The sequence below is a fragment of the Salmo salar genome, unplaced genomic scaffold (assembly GCF_965601325.2).
Source record: "Salmo salar unplaced genomic scaffold, fSalSal1 ptg000293l, whole genome shotgun sequence".
NCBI lineage: Eukaryota > Metazoa > Chordata > Actinopteri > Salmoniformes > Salmonidae > Salmo > Salmo salar.
Genome location: NW_027675346.1, coordinates 1,047,501 through 1,062,500, shown reverse-complemented (window position 1 = coordinate 1,062,500; position 15,000 = coordinate 1,047,501). Strand labels below are relative to the sequence as shown.

Below are 15,000 nucleotides of genomic sequence, written 5' to 3'. Positions count from 1 at the left end.
AACAATCTCTTGCTACAACATATATAGTCAAAGTGAATCTGATAAAACAGACATTTAGTCAATTCATCATTAAATGCTTAATACAAGGCAGTGTTGCTGATGAAATAGTGCAAGAGCACACCCTCGTGGACAAAATGCTTACAGCACCTGGTATTCCCAGGCGGTCTCCCATCCAAGTACTAACCAGGCCCGACCCTGCTTAGCTTCCGAGATCAGACGAAATCGGGCGTACCCAGGCTGGTATGGCCGTAAGCGAGAAACAATCTCTTGCTACAACATATATAGTCAAAGTGAATCTGATAAAACAGACATTTAGTCAATTCATCATTAAATGCTTAATACAAGGCAGTGTTGCTGATGAAATAGTGCAAGAGCACACCCTCGTGGACAAAATGCTTACAGCACCTGGTATTCCCAGGCGGTCTCCCATCCAAGTACTAACCAGGCCCGACCCTGCTTAGCTTCCGAGATCAGACGAGATCGGGCGTACCCAGGCTGGTATGGCCGTAAGCGAGAAACAATCTCTTGCTACAACATATATAGTCAAAGTGAATCTGATAAAACAGACATTTAGTCAATTCATCATTAAATGCTTAATACAAGGCAGTGTTGCTGATGAAATAGTGCAAGAGCACACCCTCGTGGACAAAATGCTTACAGCACCTGGTATTCCCAGGCGGTCTCCCATCCAAGTACTAACCAGGCCCGACCCTGCTTAGCTTCCGAGATCAGACGAGATCGGGCGTACCCAGGCTGGTATGGCCGTAAGCGAGAAACAATCTCTTGCTACAACATATATAGTCAAAGTGAGTGTGATAAACAGACATTGCATTTTCACCAATTAGATAAGCAGCTTGAACTTTGTGTCACTGAAAAAGTAGAAGAAATTACAAACACTGTTCCCATCACTTTTTAGCACAGGTAGTTGGATAAAATACAAACTTTATTTCCTTTCATCATTTGAACAGGGCAAAGGAGCACAAAGCACACACAAGCTGCATTCAGCAACAATATTCTTGTTTGTCTTATAAATACAAGGCAGATGCTAATTGAAAACACAAGGAAATTTGATCCTATTAAAAAGGCAGGAAGCTGCATTTAGTCAATTCATCATTAAATGCTTACTACAAGGCAGTGTTGCTGATGAAATAGTGCAGGGGCACACCCTCGTGGACAAAATGCTTACAGCACCTGGTATTCCCAGGCGGTCTCCCATCCAAGTACTAACCAGGCCCGACCCTGCTTAGCTTCCGAGATCAGACGAGATCGGGCGTACCCAGGCTGGTATGGCCGTAAGCGAGAAACAATCTCTTGCTACAACATATATAGTCAAAGTGAATCTGATAAAACAGACATTTAGTCAATTCATCATTAAATGCTTAATACAAGGCAGTGTTGCTGATGAAATAGTGCAAGAGCACACCCTCGTGGACAAAATGCTTACAGCACCTGGTATTCCCAGGCGGTCTCCCATCCAAGTACTAACCAGGCCCGACCCTGCTTAGCTTCCGAGATCAGACGAGATCGGGCGTACCCAGGCTGGTATGGCCGTAAGCGAGAAACAATCTCTTGCTACAACATATATAGTCAAAGTGAGTGTGATAAACAGACATTGCATTTTCACCAATTAGATAAGCAGCTTGAACTTTGTGTCACTGAAAAAGTAGAAGAAATTACAAACACTGTTCCCATCACTTTTTAGCACAGGTAGTTGGATAAAATACAAACTTTATTTCCTTTCATCATTTGAACAGGGCAAAGGAGCACAAAGCACACACAAGCTGCATTCAGCAACAATATTCTTGTTTGTCTTATAAATACAAGGCAGATGCTAATTGAAAACACAAGGAAATTTGATCCTATTAAAAAGGCAGGAAGCTGCATTTAGTCAATTCATCATTAAATGCTTACTACAAGGCAGTGTTGCTGATGAAATAGTGCAGGGGCACACCCTCGTGGACAAAATGCTTACAGCACCTGGTATTCCCAGGCGGTCTCCCATCCAAGTACTAACCAGGCCCGACCCTGCTTAGCTTCCGAGATCAGACGAGATCGGGCGTACACAGGCTGGTATGGCCGTAAGCGAGAAACAATCTCTTGCTACAACATATATAGTCAAAGTGAATCTGATAAAACAGACATTTAGTCAATTCATCATTAAATGCTTAATACAAGGCAGTGTTGCTGATGAAATAGTGCAAGAGCACACCCTCGTGGACAAAATGCTTACAGCACCTGGTATTCCCAGGCGGTCTCCCATCCAAGTACTAACCAGGCCCGACCCTGCTTAGCTTCCGAGATCAGACGAGATCGGGCGTACCCAGGCTGGTATGGCCGTAAGCGAGAAACAATCTCTTGCTACAACATATATAGTCAAAGTGAGTGTGATAAACAGACATTGCATTTTCACCAATTAGATAAGCAGCTTGAACTTTGTGTCACTGAAAAAGTAGAAGAAATTACAAACACTGTTCCCATCACTTTTTAGCACAGGTAGTTGGATAAAATACAAACTTTATTTCCTTTCATCATTTGAACAGGGCAAAGGAGCACAAAGCACACACAAGCTGCATTCAGCAACAATATTCTTGTTTGTCTTATAAATACAAGGCAGATGCTAATTGAAAACACAAGGAAATTTGATCCTATTAAAAAGGCAGGAAGCTGCATTTAGTCAATTCATCATTAAATGCTTACTACAAGGCAGTGTTGCTGATGAAATAGTGCAAGAGCACACCCTCGTGGACAAAATGCTTACAGCACCTGGTATTTCCAGGCGGTCTCCCATCCAAGTACTAACCAGGCCCGACCCTGCTTAGCTTCCGAGATCAGACGAGATCGGGCGTACCCAGGCTGGTATGGCCGTAAGCGAGAAACAATCTCTTGCTACAACATATATAGTCAAAGTGAATCTGATAAAACAGACATTTAGTCAATTCATCATTAAATGCTTAATACAAGGCAGTGTTGCTGATGAAATAGTGCAAGAGCACACCCTCGTGGACAAAATGCTTACAGCACCTGGTATTCCCAGGCGGTCTCCCATCCAAGTACTAACCAGGCCCGACCCTGCTTAGCTTCCGAGATCAGACGAGATCGGGCGTACCCAGGCTGGTATGGCCGTAAGCGAGAAACAATCTCTTGCTACAACATATATAGTCAAAGTGAGTGTGATAAACAGACATTGCATTTTCACCAATTAGATAAGCAGCTTGAACTTTGTGTCACTGAAAAAGTAGAAGAAATTACAAACACTGTTCCCATCACTTTTTAGCACAGGTAGTTGGATAAAATACAAACTTTATTTCCTTTCATCATTTGAACAGGGCAAAGGAGCACAAAGCACACACAAGCTGCATTCAGCAACAATATTCTTGTTTGTCTTATAAATACAAGGCAGATGCTAATTGAAAACACAAGGAAATTTGATCCTATTAAAAAGGCAGGAAGCTGCATTTAGTCAATTCATCATTAAATGCTTACTACAAGGCAGTGTTGCTGATGAAATAGTGCAGGGGCACACCCTCGTGGACAAAATGCTTACAGCACCTGGTATTCCCAGGCGGTCTCCCATCCAAGTACTAACCAGGCCCGACCCTGCTTAGCTTCCGAGATCAGACGAGATCGGGCGTACCCAGGCTGGTATGGCCGTAAGCTAGAAACAATCTCTTGCTACAACATATATAGTCAAAGTGAATCTGATAAAACAGACATTTAGTCAATTCATCATTAAATGCTTAATACAAGGCAGTGTTGCTGATGAAATAGTGCAAGAGCACACCCTCGTGGACAAAATGCTTACAGCACCTGGTATTCCCAGGCGGTCTCCCATCCAAGTACTAACCAGGCCCGACCCTGCTTAGCTTCCGAGATCAGACGAGATCGGGCGTACCCAGGCTGGTATGGCCGTAAGCGAGATACAATCTCTTGCTACAACATATATAGTCAAAGTGAGTCTGATAAAACAGACATTTAGTCAATTCATCATTAAATGCTTAATACAAGGCAGTGTTGCTGATGAAATAGTGCAAGAGCACACCCTCGTGGACAAAATGCTTACAGCACCTGGTATTCCCAGGCGGTCTCCCATCCAAGTACTAACCAGGCCCGACCCTGCTTAGCTTCCGAGATCAGACGAGATCGGGCGTACCCAGGCTGGTATGGCCGTAAGCGAGATACAATCTCTTGCTACAACATATATAGTCAAAGTGAGTCTGATAAAACAGACATTTAGTCAATTCATCATTAAATGCTTAATACAAGGCAGTGTTGCTGATGAAATAGTGCAAGAGCACACCCTCGTGGACAAAATGCTTACAGCACCTGGTATTCCCAGGCGGTCTCCCATCCAAGTACTAACCAGGCCCGACCCTGCTTAGCTTCCGAGATCAGACGAGATCGGGCGTACCCAGGCTGGTATGGCCGTAAGCGAGAAACAATCTCTTGCTACAACATATATAGTCAAAGTGAGTGTGATAAACAGAGATTGCATTTTCACCAATTAGATAAGCAGCTTGAACTTTGTGTCACTGAAAAAGTAGAAGAAATTACAAACACTGTTCCCATCACTTTTTAGCACAGGTAGTTGGATAAAATACAAACTTTATTTCCTTTCATCATTTGAACAGGGCAAAGGAGCACAAAGCACACACAAGCTGCATTCAGCAACAATATTCTTGTTTGTCTTATAAATACAAGGCAGATGCTAATTGAAAACACAAGGAAATTTGATCCTATTAAAAAGGCAGGAAGCTGCATTTAGTCAATTCATCATTAAATTCTTACTACAAGGCAGTGTTGCTGATGAAATAGTGCAGGGGCACACCCTCGTGGACAAAATGCTTACAGCACCTGGTATTCCCAGGCGGTCTCCCATCCAAGTACTAACCAGGCCCGACCCTGCTTAGCTTCCGAGATCAGACGAGATCGGGGGTACCCAGGCTGGTATGGCCGTAAGCGAGAAACAATCTCTTGCTACAACATATATAGTCAAAGTGAATCTGATAAAACAGACATTTAGTCAATTCATCATTAAATGCTTAATACAAGGCAGTGTTGCTGATGAAATAGTGCAAGAGCACACCCTCGTGGACAAAATGCTTACAGCACCTGGTATTCCCAGGCGGTCTCCCATCCAAGTACTAACCAGGCCCGACCCTGCTTAGCTTCCGAGATCAGACGAGATCGGGCGTACCCAGGCTGGTATGGCCGTAAGCGAGAAACAATCTCTTGCTACAACATATATAGTCAAAGTGAGTGTGATAAACAGACATTGCATTTTCACCAATTAGATAAGCAGCTTGAACTTTGTGTCACTGAAAAAGTAGAAGAAATTACAAACACTGTTCCCATCACTTTTTAGCACAGGTAGTTGGATAAAATACAAACTTTATTTCCTTTCATCATTTGAACAGGGCAAAGGAGCACAAAGCACACACAAGCTGCATTCAGCAACAATATTCTTGTTTGTCTTATAAATACAAGGCAGATGCTAATTGAAAACACAAGGAAATTTGATCCTATTAAAAAGGCAGGAAGCTGCATTTAGTCAATTCATCATTAAATGCTTACTACAAGGCAGTGTTGCTGATGAAATAGTGCAAGAGCACACCCTCGTGGACAAAATGCTTACAGCACCTGGTATTTCCAGGCGGTCTCCCATCCAAGTACTAACCAGGCCCGACCCTGCTTAGCTTCCGAGATCAGACGAGATCGGGCGTACCCAGGCTGGTATGGCCGTAAGCGAGAAACAATCTCTTGCTACAACATATATAGTCAAAGTGAATCTGATAAAACAGACATTTAGTCAATTCATCATTAAATGCTTAATACAAGGCAGTGTTGCTGATGAAATAGTGCAAGAGCACACCCTCGTGGACAAAATGCTTACAGCACCTGGTATTCCCAGGCGGTCTCCCATCCAAGTACTAACCAGGCCCGACCCTGCTTAGCTTCCGAGATCAGACGAGATCGGGCGTACCCAGGCTGGTATGGCCGTAAGCGAGAAACAATCTCTTGCTACAACATATATAGTCAAAGTGAGTGTGATAAACAGACATTGCATTTTCACCAATTAGATAAGCAGCTTGAACTTTGTGTCACTGAAAAAGTAGAAGAAATTACAAACACTGTTCCCATCACTTTTTAGCACAGGTAGTTGGATTAAATACAAACTTTATTTCCTTTCATCATTTGAACAGGGCAAAGGAGCACAAAGCACACACAAGCTGCATTCAGCAACAATATTCTTGTTTGTCTTATAAATACAAGGCAGATGCTAATTGAAAACACAAGGAAATTTGATCCTATTAAAAAGGCAGGAAGCTGCATTTAGTCAATTCATCATTAAATGCTTACTACAAGGCAGTGTTGCTGATGAAATAGTGCAGGGGCACACCCTCGTGGACGAAATGCTTACAGCACCTGGTATTCCCAGGCGGTCTCCCATCCAAGTACTAACCAGGCCCGACCCTGCTTAGCTTCCGAGATCAGACGAGATCGGGCGTACCCAGGCTGGTATGGCCGTAAGCTAGAAACAATCTCTTGCTACAACATATATAGTCAAAGTGAATCTGATAAAACAGACATTTAGTCAATTCATCATTAAATGCTTAATACAAGGCAGTGTTGCTGATGAAATAGTGCAAGAGCACACCCTCGTGGACAAAATGCTTACAGCACCTGGTATTCCCAGGCGGTCTCCCATCCAAGTACTAACCAGGCCCGACCCTGCTTAGCTTCCGAGATCAGACGAGATCGGGCGTACCCAGGCTGGTATGGCCGTAAGCGAGATACAATCTCTTGCTACAACATATATAGTCAAAGTGAGTCTGATAAAACAGACATTTAGTCAATTCATCATTAAATGCTTACTACAAGGCAGTGTTGCTGATGAAATAGTGCAGGGGCACACCCTCGTGGACAAAATGCTTACAGCACCTGGTATTCCCAGGCGGTCTCCCATCCAAGTACTAACCAGGCCCGACCCTGCTTAGCTTCCGAGATCAGACAAGATCGGGCGTACCCAGGCTGGTATGGCCGTAAGCTAGAAACAATCTCTTGCTACAACATATATAGTCAAAGTGAATCTGATAAAACAGACATTTAGTCAATTCATCATTAAATGCTTAATACAAGGCAGTGTTGCTGATGAAATAGTGCAAGAGCACACCCTCGTGGACAAAATGCTTACAGCACCTGGTATTCCCAGGCGGTCTCCCATCCAAGTACTAACCAGGCCCGACCCTGCTTAGCTTCCGAGATCAGACGAGATCGGGCGTACCCAGGCTGGTATGGCCGTAAGCGAGATACAATCTCTTGCTACAACATATATAGTCAAAGTGAGTGTGATAAACAGACATTGCATTTTCACCAATTAGATAAGCAGCTTGAACTTTGTGTCACTGAAAAAGTAGAAGAAATTACAAACACTGTTCCCATCACTTTTTAGCACAGGTAGTTGGATAAAATACAAACTTTATTTCCTTTCATCATTTGAACAGGGCAAAGGAGCACAAAGCACACACAAGCTGCATTCAGCAACAATATTCTTGTTTGTCTTATAAATACAAGGCAGATGCTAATTGAAAACACAAGGAAATTTGATCCTATTAAAAAGGCAGGAAGCTGCATTTAGTCAATTCATCATTAAATGCTTACTACAAGGCAGTGTTGCTGATGAAATAGTGCAGGGGCACACCCTCGTGGACAAAATGCTTACAGCACCTGGTATTCCCAGGCGGTCTCCCATCCAAGTACTAACCAGGCCCGACCCTGCTTAGCTTCCGAGATCAGACGAGATCGGGCGTACCCAGGCTGGTATGGCCGTAAGCTAGAAACAATCTCTTGCTACAACATATATAGTCAAAGTGAATCTGATAAAACAGACATTTAGTCAATTCATCATTAAATGCTTAATACAAGGCAGTGTTGCTGATGAAATAGTGCAAGAGCACACCCTCGTGGACAAAATGCTTACAGCACCTGGTATTCCCAGGCGGTCTCCCATCCAAGTACTAACCAGGCCCGACCCTGCTTAGCTTCCGAGATCAGACGAGATCGGGCGTACCCAGGCTGGTATGGCCGTAAGCGAGATACAATCTCTTGCTACAACATATATAGTCAAAGTGAGTCTGATAAAACAGACATTTAGTCAATTCATCATTAAATGCTTACTACAAGGCAGTGTTGCTGATGAAATAGTGCAGGGGCACACCCTCGTGGACAAAATGCTTACAGCACCTGGTATTCCCAGGCGGTCTCCCATCCAAGTACTAACCAGGCCCGACCCTGCTTAGCTTCCGAGATCAGACAAGATCGGGCGTACCCAGGCTGGTATGGCCGTAAGCTAGAAACAATCTCTTGCTACAACATATATAGTCAAAGTGAATCTGATAAAACAGACATTTAGTCAATTCATCATTAAATGCTTAATACAAGGCAGTGTTGCTGATGAAATAGTGCAAGAGCACACCCTCGTGGACAAAATGCTTACAGCACCTGGTATTCCCAGGCGGTCTCCCATCCAAGTACTAACCAGGCCCGACCCTGCTTAGCTTCCGAGATCAGACGAGATCGGGCGTACCCAGGCTGGTATGGCCGTAAGCGAGATACAATCTCTTGCTACAACATATATAGTCAAAGTGAGTCTGATAAAACAGACATTTAGTCAATTCATCATTAAATGCTTAATACAAGGCAGTGTTGCTGATGAAATAGTGCAAGAGCACACCCTCGTGGACAAAATGCTTACAGCACCTGGTATTCCCAGGCGGTCTCCCATCCAAGTACTAACCAGGCCCGACCCTGCTTAGCTTCCGAGATCAGACGAGATCGGGCGTACCCAGGCTGGTATGGCCGTAAGCGAGATACAATCTCTTGCTACAACATATATAGTCAAAGTGAGTCTGATAAAACAGACATTTAGTCAATTCATCATTAAATGCTTAATACAAGGCAGTGTTGCTGATGAAATAGTGCAAGAGCACACCCTCGTGGACAAAATGCTTACAGCACCTGGTATTCCCAGGCGGTCTCCCATCCAAGTACTAACCAGGCCCGACCCTGCTTAGCTTCCGAGATCAGACGAGATCGGGCGTACCCAGGCTGGTATGGCCGTAAGCGAGAAACAATCTCTTGCTACAACATATATAGTCAAAGTGAGTGTGATAAACAGAGATTGCATTTTCACCAATTAGATAAGCAGCTTGAACTTTGTGTCACTGAAAAAGTAGAAGAAATTACAAACACTGTTCCCATCACTTTTTAGCACAGGTAGTTGGATAAAATACAAACTTTATTTCCTTTCATCATTTGAACAGGGCAAAGGAGCACAAAGCACACACAAGCTGCATTCAGCAACAATATTCTTGTTTGTCTTATAAATACAAGGCAGATGCTAATTGAAAACACAAGGAAATTTGATCCTATTAAAAAGGCAGGAAGCTGCATTTAGTCAATTCATCATTAAATTCTTACTACAAGGCAGTGTTGCTGATGAAATAGTGCAGGGGCACACCCTCGTGGACAAAATGCTTACAGCACCTGGTATTCCCAGGCGGTCTCCCATCCAAGTACTAACCAGGCCCGACCCTGCTTAGCTTCCGAGATCAGACGAGATCGGGGGTACCCAGGCTGGTATGGCCGTAAGCGAGAAACAATCTCTTGCTACAACATATATAGTCAAAGTGAATCTGATAAAACAGACATTTAGTCAATTCATCATTAAATGCTTAATACAAGGCAGTGTTGCTGATGAAATAGTGCAAGAGCACACCCTCGTGGACAAAATGCTTACAGCACCTGGTATTCCCAGGCGGTCTCCCATCCAAGTACTAACCAGGCCCGACCCTGCTTAGCTTCCGAGATCAGACGAGATCGGGCGTACCCAGGCTGGTATGGCCGTAAGCGAGAAACAATCTCTTGCTACAACATATATAGTCAAAGTGAGTGTGATAAACAGACATTGCATTTTCACCAATTAGATAAGCAGCTTGAACTTTGTGTCACTGAAAAAGTAGAAGAAATTACAAACACTGTTCCCATCACTTTTTAGCACAGGTAGTTGGATAAAATACAAACTTTATTTCCTTTCATCATTTGAACAGGGCAAAGGAGCACAAAGCACACACAAGCTGCATTCAGCAACAATATTCTTGTTTGTCTTATAAATACAAGGCAGATGCTAATTGAAAACACAAGGAAATTTGATCCTATTAAAAAGGCAGGAAGCTGCATTTAGTCAATTCATCATTAAATGCTTACTACAAGGCAGTGTTGCTGATGAAATAGTGCAAGAGCACACCCTCGTGGACAAAATGCTTACAGCACCTGGTATTTCCAGGCGGTCTCCCATCCAAGTACTAACCAGGCCCGACCCTGCTTAGCTTCCGAGATCAGACGAGATCGGGCGTACCCAGGCTGGTATGGCCGTAAGCGAGAAACAATCTCTTGCTACAACATATATAGTCAAAGTGAATCTGATAAAACAGACATTTAGTCAATTCATCATTAAATGCTTAATACAAGGCAGTGTTGCTGATGAAATAGTGCAAGAGCACACCCTCGTGGACAAAATGCTTACAGCACCTGGTATTCCCAGGCGGTCTCCCATCCAAGTACTAACCAGGCCCGACCCTGCTTAGCTTCCGAGATCAGACGAGATCGGGCGTACCCAGGCTGGTATGGCCGTAAGCGAGAAACAATCTCTTGCTACAACATATATAGTCAAAGTGAGTGTGATAAACAGACATTGCATTTTCACCAATTAGATAAGCAGCTTGAACTTTGTGTCACTGAAAAAGTAGAAGAAATTACAAACACTGTTCCCATCACTTTTTAGCACAGGTAGTTGGATAAAATACAAACTTTATTTCCTTTCATCATTTGAACAGGGCAAAGGAGCACAAAGCACACACAAGCTGCATTCAGCAACAATATTCTTGTTTGTCTTATAAATACAAGGCAGATGCTAATTGAAAACACAAGGAAATTTGATCCTATTAAAAAGGCAGGAAGCTGCATTTAGTCAATTCATCATTAAATGCTTACTACAAGGCAGTGTTGCTGATGAAATAGTGCAGGGGCACACCCTCGTGGACGAAATGCTTACAGCACCTGGTATTCCCAGGCGGTCTCCCATCCAAGTACTAACCAGGCCCGACCCTGCTTAGCTTCCGAGATCAGACGAGATCGGGCGTACCCAGGCTGGTATGGCCGTAAGCTAGAAACAATCTCTTGCTACAACATATATAGTCAAAGTGAATCTGATAAAACAGACATTTAGTCAATTCATCATTAAATGCTTAATACAAGGCAGTGTTGCTGATGAAATAGTGCAAGAGCACACCCTCGTGGACAAAATGCTTACAGCACCTGGTATTCCCAGGCGGTCTCCCATCCAAGTACTAACCAGGCCCGACCCTGCTTAGCTTCCGAGATCAGACGAGATCGGGCGTACCCAGGCTGGTATGGCCGTAAGCGAGATACAATCTCTTGCTACAACATATATAGTCAAAGTGAGTCTGATAAAACAGACATTTAGTCAATTCATCATTAAATGCTTACTACAAGGCAGTGTTGCTGATGAAATAGTGCAGGGGCACACCCTCGTGGACAAAATGCTTACAGCACCTGGTATTCCCAGGCGGTCTCCCATCCAAGTACTAACCAGGCCCGACCCTGCTTAGCTTCCGAGATCAGACAAGATCGGGCGTACCCAGGCTGGTATGGCCGTAAGCTAGAAACAATCTCTTGCTACAACATATATAGTCAAAGTGAATCTGATAAAACAGACATTTAGTCAATTCATCATTAAATGCTTAATACAAGGCAGTGTTGCTGATGAAATAGTGCAAGAGCACACCCTCGTGGACAAAATGCTTACAGCACCTGGTATTCCCAGGCGGTCTCCCATCCAAGTACTAACCAGGCCCGACCCTGCTTAGCTTCCGAGATCAGACGAGATCGGGCGTACCCAGGCTGGTATGGCCGTAAGCGAGATACAATCTCTTGCTACAACATATATAGTCAAAGTGAGTGTGATAAACAGACATTGCATTTTCACCAATTAGATAAGCAGCTTGAACTTTGTGTCACTGAAAAAGTAGAAGAAATTACAAACACTGTTCCCATCACTTTTTAGCACAGGTAGTTGGATAAAATACAAACTTTATTTCCTTTCATCATTTGAACAGGGCAAAGGAGCACAAAGCACACACAAGCTGCATTCAGCAACAATATTCTTGTTTGTCTTATAAATACAAGGCAGATGCTAATTGAAAACACAAGGAAATTTGATCCTATTAAAAAGGCAGGAAGCTGCATTTAGTCAATTCATCATTAAATGCTTACTACAAGGCAGTGTTGCTGATGAAATAGTGCAGGGGCACACCCTCGTGGACAAAATGCTTACAGCACCTGGTATTCCCAGGCGGTCTCCCATCCAAGTACTAACCAGGCCCGACCCTGCTTAGCTTCCGAGATCAGACGAGATCGGGCGTACCCAGGCTGGTATGGCCGTAAGCTAGAAACAATCTCTTGCTACAACATATATAGTCAAAGTGAATCTGATAAAACAGACATTTAGTCAATTCATCATTAAATGCTTAATACAAGGCAGTGTTGCTGATGAAATAGTGCAAGAGCACACCCTCGTGGACAAAATGCTTACAGCACCTGGTATTCCCAGGCGGTCTCCCATCCAAGTACTAACCAGGCCCGACCCTGCTTAGCTTCCGAGATCAGACGAGATCGGGCGTACCCAGGCTGGTATGGCCGTAAGCGAGATACAATCTCTTGCTACAACATATATAGTCAAAGTGAGTCTGATAAAACAGACATTTAGTCAATTCATCATTAAATGCTTACTACAAGGCAGTGTTGCTGATGAAATAGTGCAGGGGCACACCCTCGTGGACAAAATGCTTACAGCACCTGGTATTCCCAGGCGGTCTCCCATCCAAGTACTAACCAGGCCCGACCCTGCTTAGCTTCCGAGATCAGACAAGATCGGGCGTACCCAGGCTGGTATGGCCGTAAGCTAGAAACAATCTCTTGCTACAACATATATAGTCAAAGTGAATCTGATAAAACAGACATTTAGTCAATTCATCATTAAATGCTTAATACAAGGCAGTGTTGCTGATGAAATAGTGCAAGAGCACACCCTCGTGGACAAAATGCTTACAGCACCTGGTATTCCCAGGCGGTCTCCCATCCAAGTACTAACCAGGCCCGACCCTGCTTAGCTTCCGAGATCAGACGAGATCGGGCGTACCCAGGCTGGTATGGCCGTAAGCGAGATACAATCTCTTGCTACAACATATATAGTCAAAGTGAGTCTGATAAAACAGACATTTAGTCAATTCATCATTAAATGCTTAATACAAGGCAGTGTTGCTGATGAAATAGTGCAAGAGCACACCCTCGTGGACAAAATGCTTACAGCACCTGGTATTCCCAGGCGGTCTCCCATCCAAGTACTAACCAGGCCCGACCCTGCTTAGCTTCCGAGATCAGACGAGATCGGGCGTACCCAGGCTGGTATGGCCGTAAGCGAGATACAATCTCTTGCTACAACATATATAGTCAAAGTGAGTCTGATAAAACAGACATTTAGTCAATTCATCATTAAATGCTTAATACAAGGCAGTGTTGCTGATGAAATAGTGCAAGAGCACACCCTCGTGGACAAAATGCTTACAGCACCTGGTATTCCCAGGCGGTCTCCCATCCAAGTACTAACCAGGCCCGACCCTGCTTAGCTTCCGAGATCAGACGAGATCGGGCGTACCCAGGCTGGTATGGCCGTAAGCGAGAAACAATCTCTTGCTACAACATATATAGTCAAAGTGAGTGTGATAAACAGAGATTGCATTTTCACCAATTAGATAAGCAGCTTGAACTTTGTGTCACTGAAAAAGTAGAAGAAATTACAAACACTGTTCCCATCACTTTTTAGCACAGGTAGTTGGATAAAATACAAACTTTATTTCCTTTCATCATTTGAACAGGGCAAAGGAGCACAAAGCACACACAAGCTGCATTCAGCCACAATATTCTTGTTTGTCTTATAAATACAAGGCAGATGCTAATTGAAAACACAAGGAAATTTGATCCTATTAAAAAGGCAGGAAGCTGCATTTAGTCAATTCATCATTAAATTCTTACTACAAGGCAGTGTTGCTGATGAAATAGTGCAGGGGCACACCCTCGTGGACAAAATGCTTACAGCACCTGGTATTCCCAGGCGGTCTCCCATCCAAGTACTAACCAGGCCCGACCCTGCTTAGCTTCCGAGATCAGACGAGATCGGGGGTACCCAGGCTGGTATGGCCGTAAGCGAGAAACAATCTCTTGCTACAACATATATAGTCAAAGTGAATCTGATAAAACAGACATTTAGTCAATTCATCATTAAATGCTTAATACAAGGCAGTGTTGCTGATGAAATAGTGCAAGAGCACACCCTCGTGGACAAAATGCTTACAGCACCTGGTATTCCCAGGCGGTCTCCCATCCAAGTACTAACCAGGCCCGACCCTGCTTAGCTTCCGAGATCAGACGAGATCGGGCGTACCCAGGCTGGTATGGCCGTAAGCGAGAAACAATCTCTTGCTACAACATATATAGTCAAAGTGAGTGTGATAAACAGACATTGCATTTTCACCAATTAGATAAGCAGCTTGAACTTTGTGTCACTGAAAAAGTAGAAGAAATTACAAACACTGTTCCCATCACTTTTTAGCACAGGTAGTTGGATAAAATACAAACTTTATTTCCTTTCATCATTTGAACAGGGCAAAGGAGCACAAAGCACACACAAGCTGCATTCAGCAACAATATTCTTGTTTGTCTTATAAATACAAGGCAGATGCTAATTGAAAACACAAGGAAATTTGATCCTATTAAAAAGGCAGGAAGCTGCATTTAGTCAATTCATCATTAAATTCTTACTACAAGGCAGTGTTGCTGATGAAATAGTGCAGGGGCACACCCTCG

At 43.6% G+C, this 15,000-nt stretch overlaps 43 non-coding genes across 43 annotated transcripts; all 43 read right to left on the bottom strand.

Moving 5' to 3' along the window:
* Positions 1–135: 135 nt before the first annotated feature.
* LOC145875617 (5S ribosomal RNA) lies at positions 136–254 on the bottom strand. The gene has a single exon (XR_014391262.1). It is a non-coding gene; the product is annotated as a 5S ribosomal RNA (ribosomal RNA).
* A 139-nt stretch (positions 255–393) lies between these two features.
* Positions 394–512, bottom strand: LOC145872235 (5S ribosomal RNA). The gene has a single exon (XR_014387867.1). It is a non-coding gene; the product is annotated as a 5S ribosomal RNA (ribosomal RNA).
* A 139-nt stretch (positions 513–651) lies between these two features.
* Positions 652–770, bottom strand: LOC145872234 (5S ribosomal RNA). The gene has a single exon (XR_014387866.1). It is a non-coding gene; the product is annotated as a 5S ribosomal RNA (ribosomal RNA).
* A 409-nt stretch (positions 771–1,179) lies between these two features.
* Positions 1,180–1,298, bottom strand: LOC145872232 (5S ribosomal RNA). The gene has a single exon (XR_014387864.1). It is a non-coding gene; the product is annotated as a 5S ribosomal RNA (ribosomal RNA).
* Positions 1,299–1,437: 139 nt separating this feature from the next.
* On the bottom strand, positions 1,438–1,556 carry LOC145872231 (5S ribosomal RNA). Its single transcript, XR_014387863.1, has one exon. It is a non-coding gene; the product is annotated as a 5S ribosomal RNA (ribosomal RNA).
* A 409-nt stretch (positions 1,557–1,965) lies between these two features.
* Positions 1,966–2,084, bottom strand: LOC145874722 (5S ribosomal RNA). Its single transcript, XR_014390358.1, has one exon. It is a non-coding gene; the product is annotated as a 5S ribosomal RNA (ribosomal RNA).
* A 139-nt stretch (positions 2,085–2,223) lies between these two features.
* LOC145872230 (5S ribosomal RNA) lies at positions 2,224–2,342 on the bottom strand. Its single transcript, XR_014387862.1, has one exon. It is a non-coding gene; the product is annotated as a 5S ribosomal RNA (ribosomal RNA).
* Positions 2,343–2,751: 409 nt separating this feature from the next.
* On the bottom strand, positions 2,752–2,870 carry LOC145868100 (5S ribosomal RNA). The gene has a single exon (XR_014384094.1). It is a non-coding gene; the product is annotated as a 5S ribosomal RNA (ribosomal RNA).
* A 139-nt stretch (positions 2,871–3,009) lies between these two features.
* LOC145872229 (5S ribosomal RNA) lies at positions 3,010–3,128 on the bottom strand. The gene has a single exon (XR_014387861.1). It is a non-coding gene; the product is annotated as a 5S ribosomal RNA (ribosomal RNA).
* A 409-nt stretch (positions 3,129–3,537) lies between these two features.
* LOC145872228 (5S ribosomal RNA) lies at positions 3,538–3,656 on the bottom strand. Its single transcript, XR_014387860.1, has one exon. It is a non-coding gene; the product is annotated as a 5S ribosomal RNA (ribosomal RNA).
* Positions 3,657–3,795: 139 nt separating this feature from the next.
* LOC145872227 (5S ribosomal RNA) lies at positions 3,796–3,914 on the bottom strand. The gene has a single exon (XR_014387859.1). It is a non-coding gene; the product is annotated as a 5S ribosomal RNA (ribosomal RNA).
* Positions 3,915–4,053: 139 nt separating this feature from the next.
* On the bottom strand, positions 4,054–4,172 carry LOC145872226 (5S ribosomal RNA). The gene has a single exon (XR_014387858.1). It is a non-coding gene; the product is annotated as a 5S ribosomal RNA (ribosomal RNA).
* Positions 4,173–4,311: 139 nt separating this feature from the next.
* On the bottom strand, positions 4,312–4,430 carry LOC145872225 (5S ribosomal RNA). The gene has a single exon (XR_014387857.1). It is a non-coding gene; the product is annotated as a 5S ribosomal RNA (ribosomal RNA).
* Positions 4,431–4,839: 409 nt separating this feature from the next.
* Positions 4,840–4,958, bottom strand: LOC145874907 (5S ribosomal RNA). The gene has a single exon (XR_014390541.1). It is a non-coding gene; the product is annotated as a 5S ribosomal RNA (ribosomal RNA).
* Positions 4,959–5,097: 139 nt separating this feature from the next.
* Positions 5,098–5,216, bottom strand: LOC145872224 (5S ribosomal RNA). Its single transcript, XR_014387856.1, has one exon. It is a non-coding gene; the product is annotated as a 5S ribosomal RNA (ribosomal RNA).
* Positions 5,217–5,625: 409 nt separating this feature from the next.
* Positions 5,626–5,744, bottom strand: LOC145868098 (5S ribosomal RNA). Its single transcript, XR_014384092.1, has one exon. It is a non-coding gene; the product is annotated as a 5S ribosomal RNA (ribosomal RNA).
* Positions 5,745–5,883: 139 nt separating this feature from the next.
* LOC145872223 (5S ribosomal RNA) lies at positions 5,884–6,002 on the bottom strand. The gene has a single exon (XR_014387855.1). It is a non-coding gene; the product is annotated as a 5S ribosomal RNA (ribosomal RNA).
* A 409-nt stretch (positions 6,003–6,411) lies between these two features.
* LOC145872221 (5S ribosomal RNA) lies at positions 6,412–6,530 on the bottom strand. Its single transcript, XR_014387853.1, has one exon. It is a non-coding gene; the product is annotated as a 5S ribosomal RNA (ribosomal RNA).
* Positions 6,531–6,669: 139 nt separating this feature from the next.
* On the bottom strand, positions 6,670–6,788 carry LOC145872220 (5S ribosomal RNA). The gene has a single exon (XR_014387852.1). It is a non-coding gene; the product is annotated as a 5S ribosomal RNA (ribosomal RNA).
* Positions 6,789–6,927: 139 nt separating this feature from the next.
* Positions 6,928–7,046, bottom strand: LOC145868281 (5S ribosomal RNA). Its single transcript, XR_014384276.1, has one exon. It is a non-coding gene; the product is annotated as a 5S ribosomal RNA (ribosomal RNA).
* A 139-nt stretch (positions 7,047–7,185) lies between these two features.
* Positions 7,186–7,304, bottom strand: LOC145872219 (5S ribosomal RNA). Its single transcript, XR_014387851.1, has one exon. It is a non-coding gene; the product is annotated as a 5S ribosomal RNA (ribosomal RNA).
* A 409-nt stretch (positions 7,305–7,713) lies between these two features.
* Positions 7,714–7,832, bottom strand: LOC145872218 (5S ribosomal RNA). Its single transcript, XR_014387850.1, has one exon. It is a non-coding gene; the product is annotated as a 5S ribosomal RNA (ribosomal RNA).
* A 139-nt stretch (positions 7,833–7,971) lies between these two features.
* LOC145872217 (5S ribosomal RNA) lies at positions 7,972–8,090 on the bottom strand. Its single transcript, XR_014387849.1, has one exon. It is a non-coding gene; the product is annotated as a 5S ribosomal RNA (ribosomal RNA).
* A 139-nt stretch (positions 8,091–8,229) lies between these two features.
* Positions 8,230–8,348, bottom strand: LOC145868280 (5S ribosomal RNA). The gene has a single exon (XR_014384275.1). It is a non-coding gene; the product is annotated as a 5S ribosomal RNA (ribosomal RNA).
* Positions 8,349–8,487: 139 nt separating this feature from the next.
* On the bottom strand, positions 8,488–8,606 carry LOC145872216 (5S ribosomal RNA). The gene has a single exon (XR_014387848.1). It is a non-coding gene; the product is annotated as a 5S ribosomal RNA (ribosomal RNA).
* Positions 8,607–8,745: 139 nt separating this feature from the next.
* Positions 8,746–8,864, bottom strand: LOC145872215 (5S ribosomal RNA). The gene has a single exon (XR_014387847.1). It is a non-coding gene; the product is annotated as a 5S ribosomal RNA (ribosomal RNA).
* Positions 8,865–9,003: 139 nt separating this feature from the next.
* Positions 9,004–9,122, bottom strand: LOC145872214 (5S ribosomal RNA). Its single transcript, XR_014387846.1, has one exon. It is a non-coding gene; the product is annotated as a 5S ribosomal RNA (ribosomal RNA).
* Positions 9,123–9,531: 409 nt separating this feature from the next.
* LOC145874906 (5S ribosomal RNA) lies at positions 9,532–9,650 on the bottom strand. Its single transcript, XR_014390540.1, has one exon. It is a non-coding gene; the product is annotated as a 5S ribosomal RNA (ribosomal RNA).
* Positions 9,651–9,789: 139 nt separating this feature from the next.
* On the bottom strand, positions 9,790–9,908 carry LOC145872213 (5S ribosomal RNA). The gene has a single exon (XR_014387845.1). It is a non-coding gene; the product is annotated as a 5S ribosomal RNA (ribosomal RNA).
* A 409-nt stretch (positions 9,909–10,317) lies between these two features.
* On the bottom strand, positions 10,318–10,436 carry LOC145868097 (5S ribosomal RNA). The gene has a single exon (XR_014384091.1). It is a non-coding gene; the product is annotated as a 5S ribosomal RNA (ribosomal RNA).
* Positions 10,437–10,575: 139 nt separating this feature from the next.
* Positions 10,576–10,694, bottom strand: LOC145872212 (5S ribosomal RNA). Its single transcript, XR_014387844.1, has one exon. It is a non-coding gene; the product is annotated as a 5S ribosomal RNA (ribosomal RNA).
* A 409-nt stretch (positions 10,695–11,103) lies between these two features.
* Positions 11,104–11,222, bottom strand: LOC145872210 (5S ribosomal RNA). The gene has a single exon (XR_014387842.1). It is a non-coding gene; the product is annotated as a 5S ribosomal RNA (ribosomal RNA).
* Positions 11,223–11,361: 139 nt separating this feature from the next.
* LOC145872209 (5S ribosomal RNA) lies at positions 11,362–11,480 on the bottom strand. Its single transcript, XR_014387841.1, has one exon. It is a non-coding gene; the product is annotated as a 5S ribosomal RNA (ribosomal RNA).
* A 139-nt stretch (positions 11,481–11,619) lies between these two features.
* On the bottom strand, positions 11,620–11,738 carry LOC145868279 (5S ribosomal RNA). The gene has a single exon (XR_014384274.1). It is a non-coding gene; the product is annotated as a 5S ribosomal RNA (ribosomal RNA).
* A 139-nt stretch (positions 11,739–11,877) lies between these two features.
* Positions 11,878–11,996, bottom strand: LOC145872208 (5S ribosomal RNA). Its single transcript, XR_014387840.1, has one exon. It is a non-coding gene; the product is annotated as a 5S ribosomal RNA (ribosomal RNA).
* Positions 11,997–12,405: 409 nt separating this feature from the next.
* LOC145872207 (5S ribosomal RNA) lies at positions 12,406–12,524 on the bottom strand. Its single transcript, XR_014387839.1, has one exon. It is a non-coding gene; the product is annotated as a 5S ribosomal RNA (ribosomal RNA).
* A 139-nt stretch (positions 12,525–12,663) lies between these two features.
* LOC145872206 (5S ribosomal RNA) lies at positions 12,664–12,782 on the bottom strand. The gene has a single exon (XR_014387838.1). It is a non-coding gene; the product is annotated as a 5S ribosomal RNA (ribosomal RNA).
* A 139-nt stretch (positions 12,783–12,921) lies between these two features.
* On the bottom strand, positions 12,922–13,040 carry LOC145868278 (5S ribosomal RNA). The gene has a single exon (XR_014384273.1). It is a non-coding gene; the product is annotated as a 5S ribosomal RNA (ribosomal RNA).
* Positions 13,041–13,179: 139 nt separating this feature from the next.
* Positions 13,180–13,298, bottom strand: LOC145872205 (5S ribosomal RNA). Its single transcript, XR_014387837.1, has one exon. It is a non-coding gene; the product is annotated as a 5S ribosomal RNA (ribosomal RNA).
* Positions 13,299–13,437: 139 nt separating this feature from the next.
* Positions 13,438–13,556, bottom strand: LOC145872204 (5S ribosomal RNA). The gene has a single exon (XR_014387836.1). It is a non-coding gene; the product is annotated as a 5S ribosomal RNA (ribosomal RNA).
* A 139-nt stretch (positions 13,557–13,695) lies between these two features.
* Positions 13,696–13,814, bottom strand: LOC145872203 (5S ribosomal RNA). Its single transcript, XR_014387835.1, has one exon. It is a non-coding gene; the product is annotated as a 5S ribosomal RNA (ribosomal RNA).
* A 409-nt stretch (positions 13,815–14,223) lies between these two features.
* Positions 14,224–14,342, bottom strand: LOC145874905 (5S ribosomal RNA). Its single transcript, XR_014390539.1, has one exon. It is a non-coding gene; the product is annotated as a 5S ribosomal RNA (ribosomal RNA).
* Positions 14,343–14,481: 139 nt separating this feature from the next.
* Positions 14,482–14,600, bottom strand: LOC145872202 (5S ribosomal RNA). Its single transcript, XR_014387834.1, has one exon. It is a non-coding gene; the product is annotated as a 5S ribosomal RNA (ribosomal RNA).
* Positions 14,601–15,000: the final 400 nt, after the last annotated feature.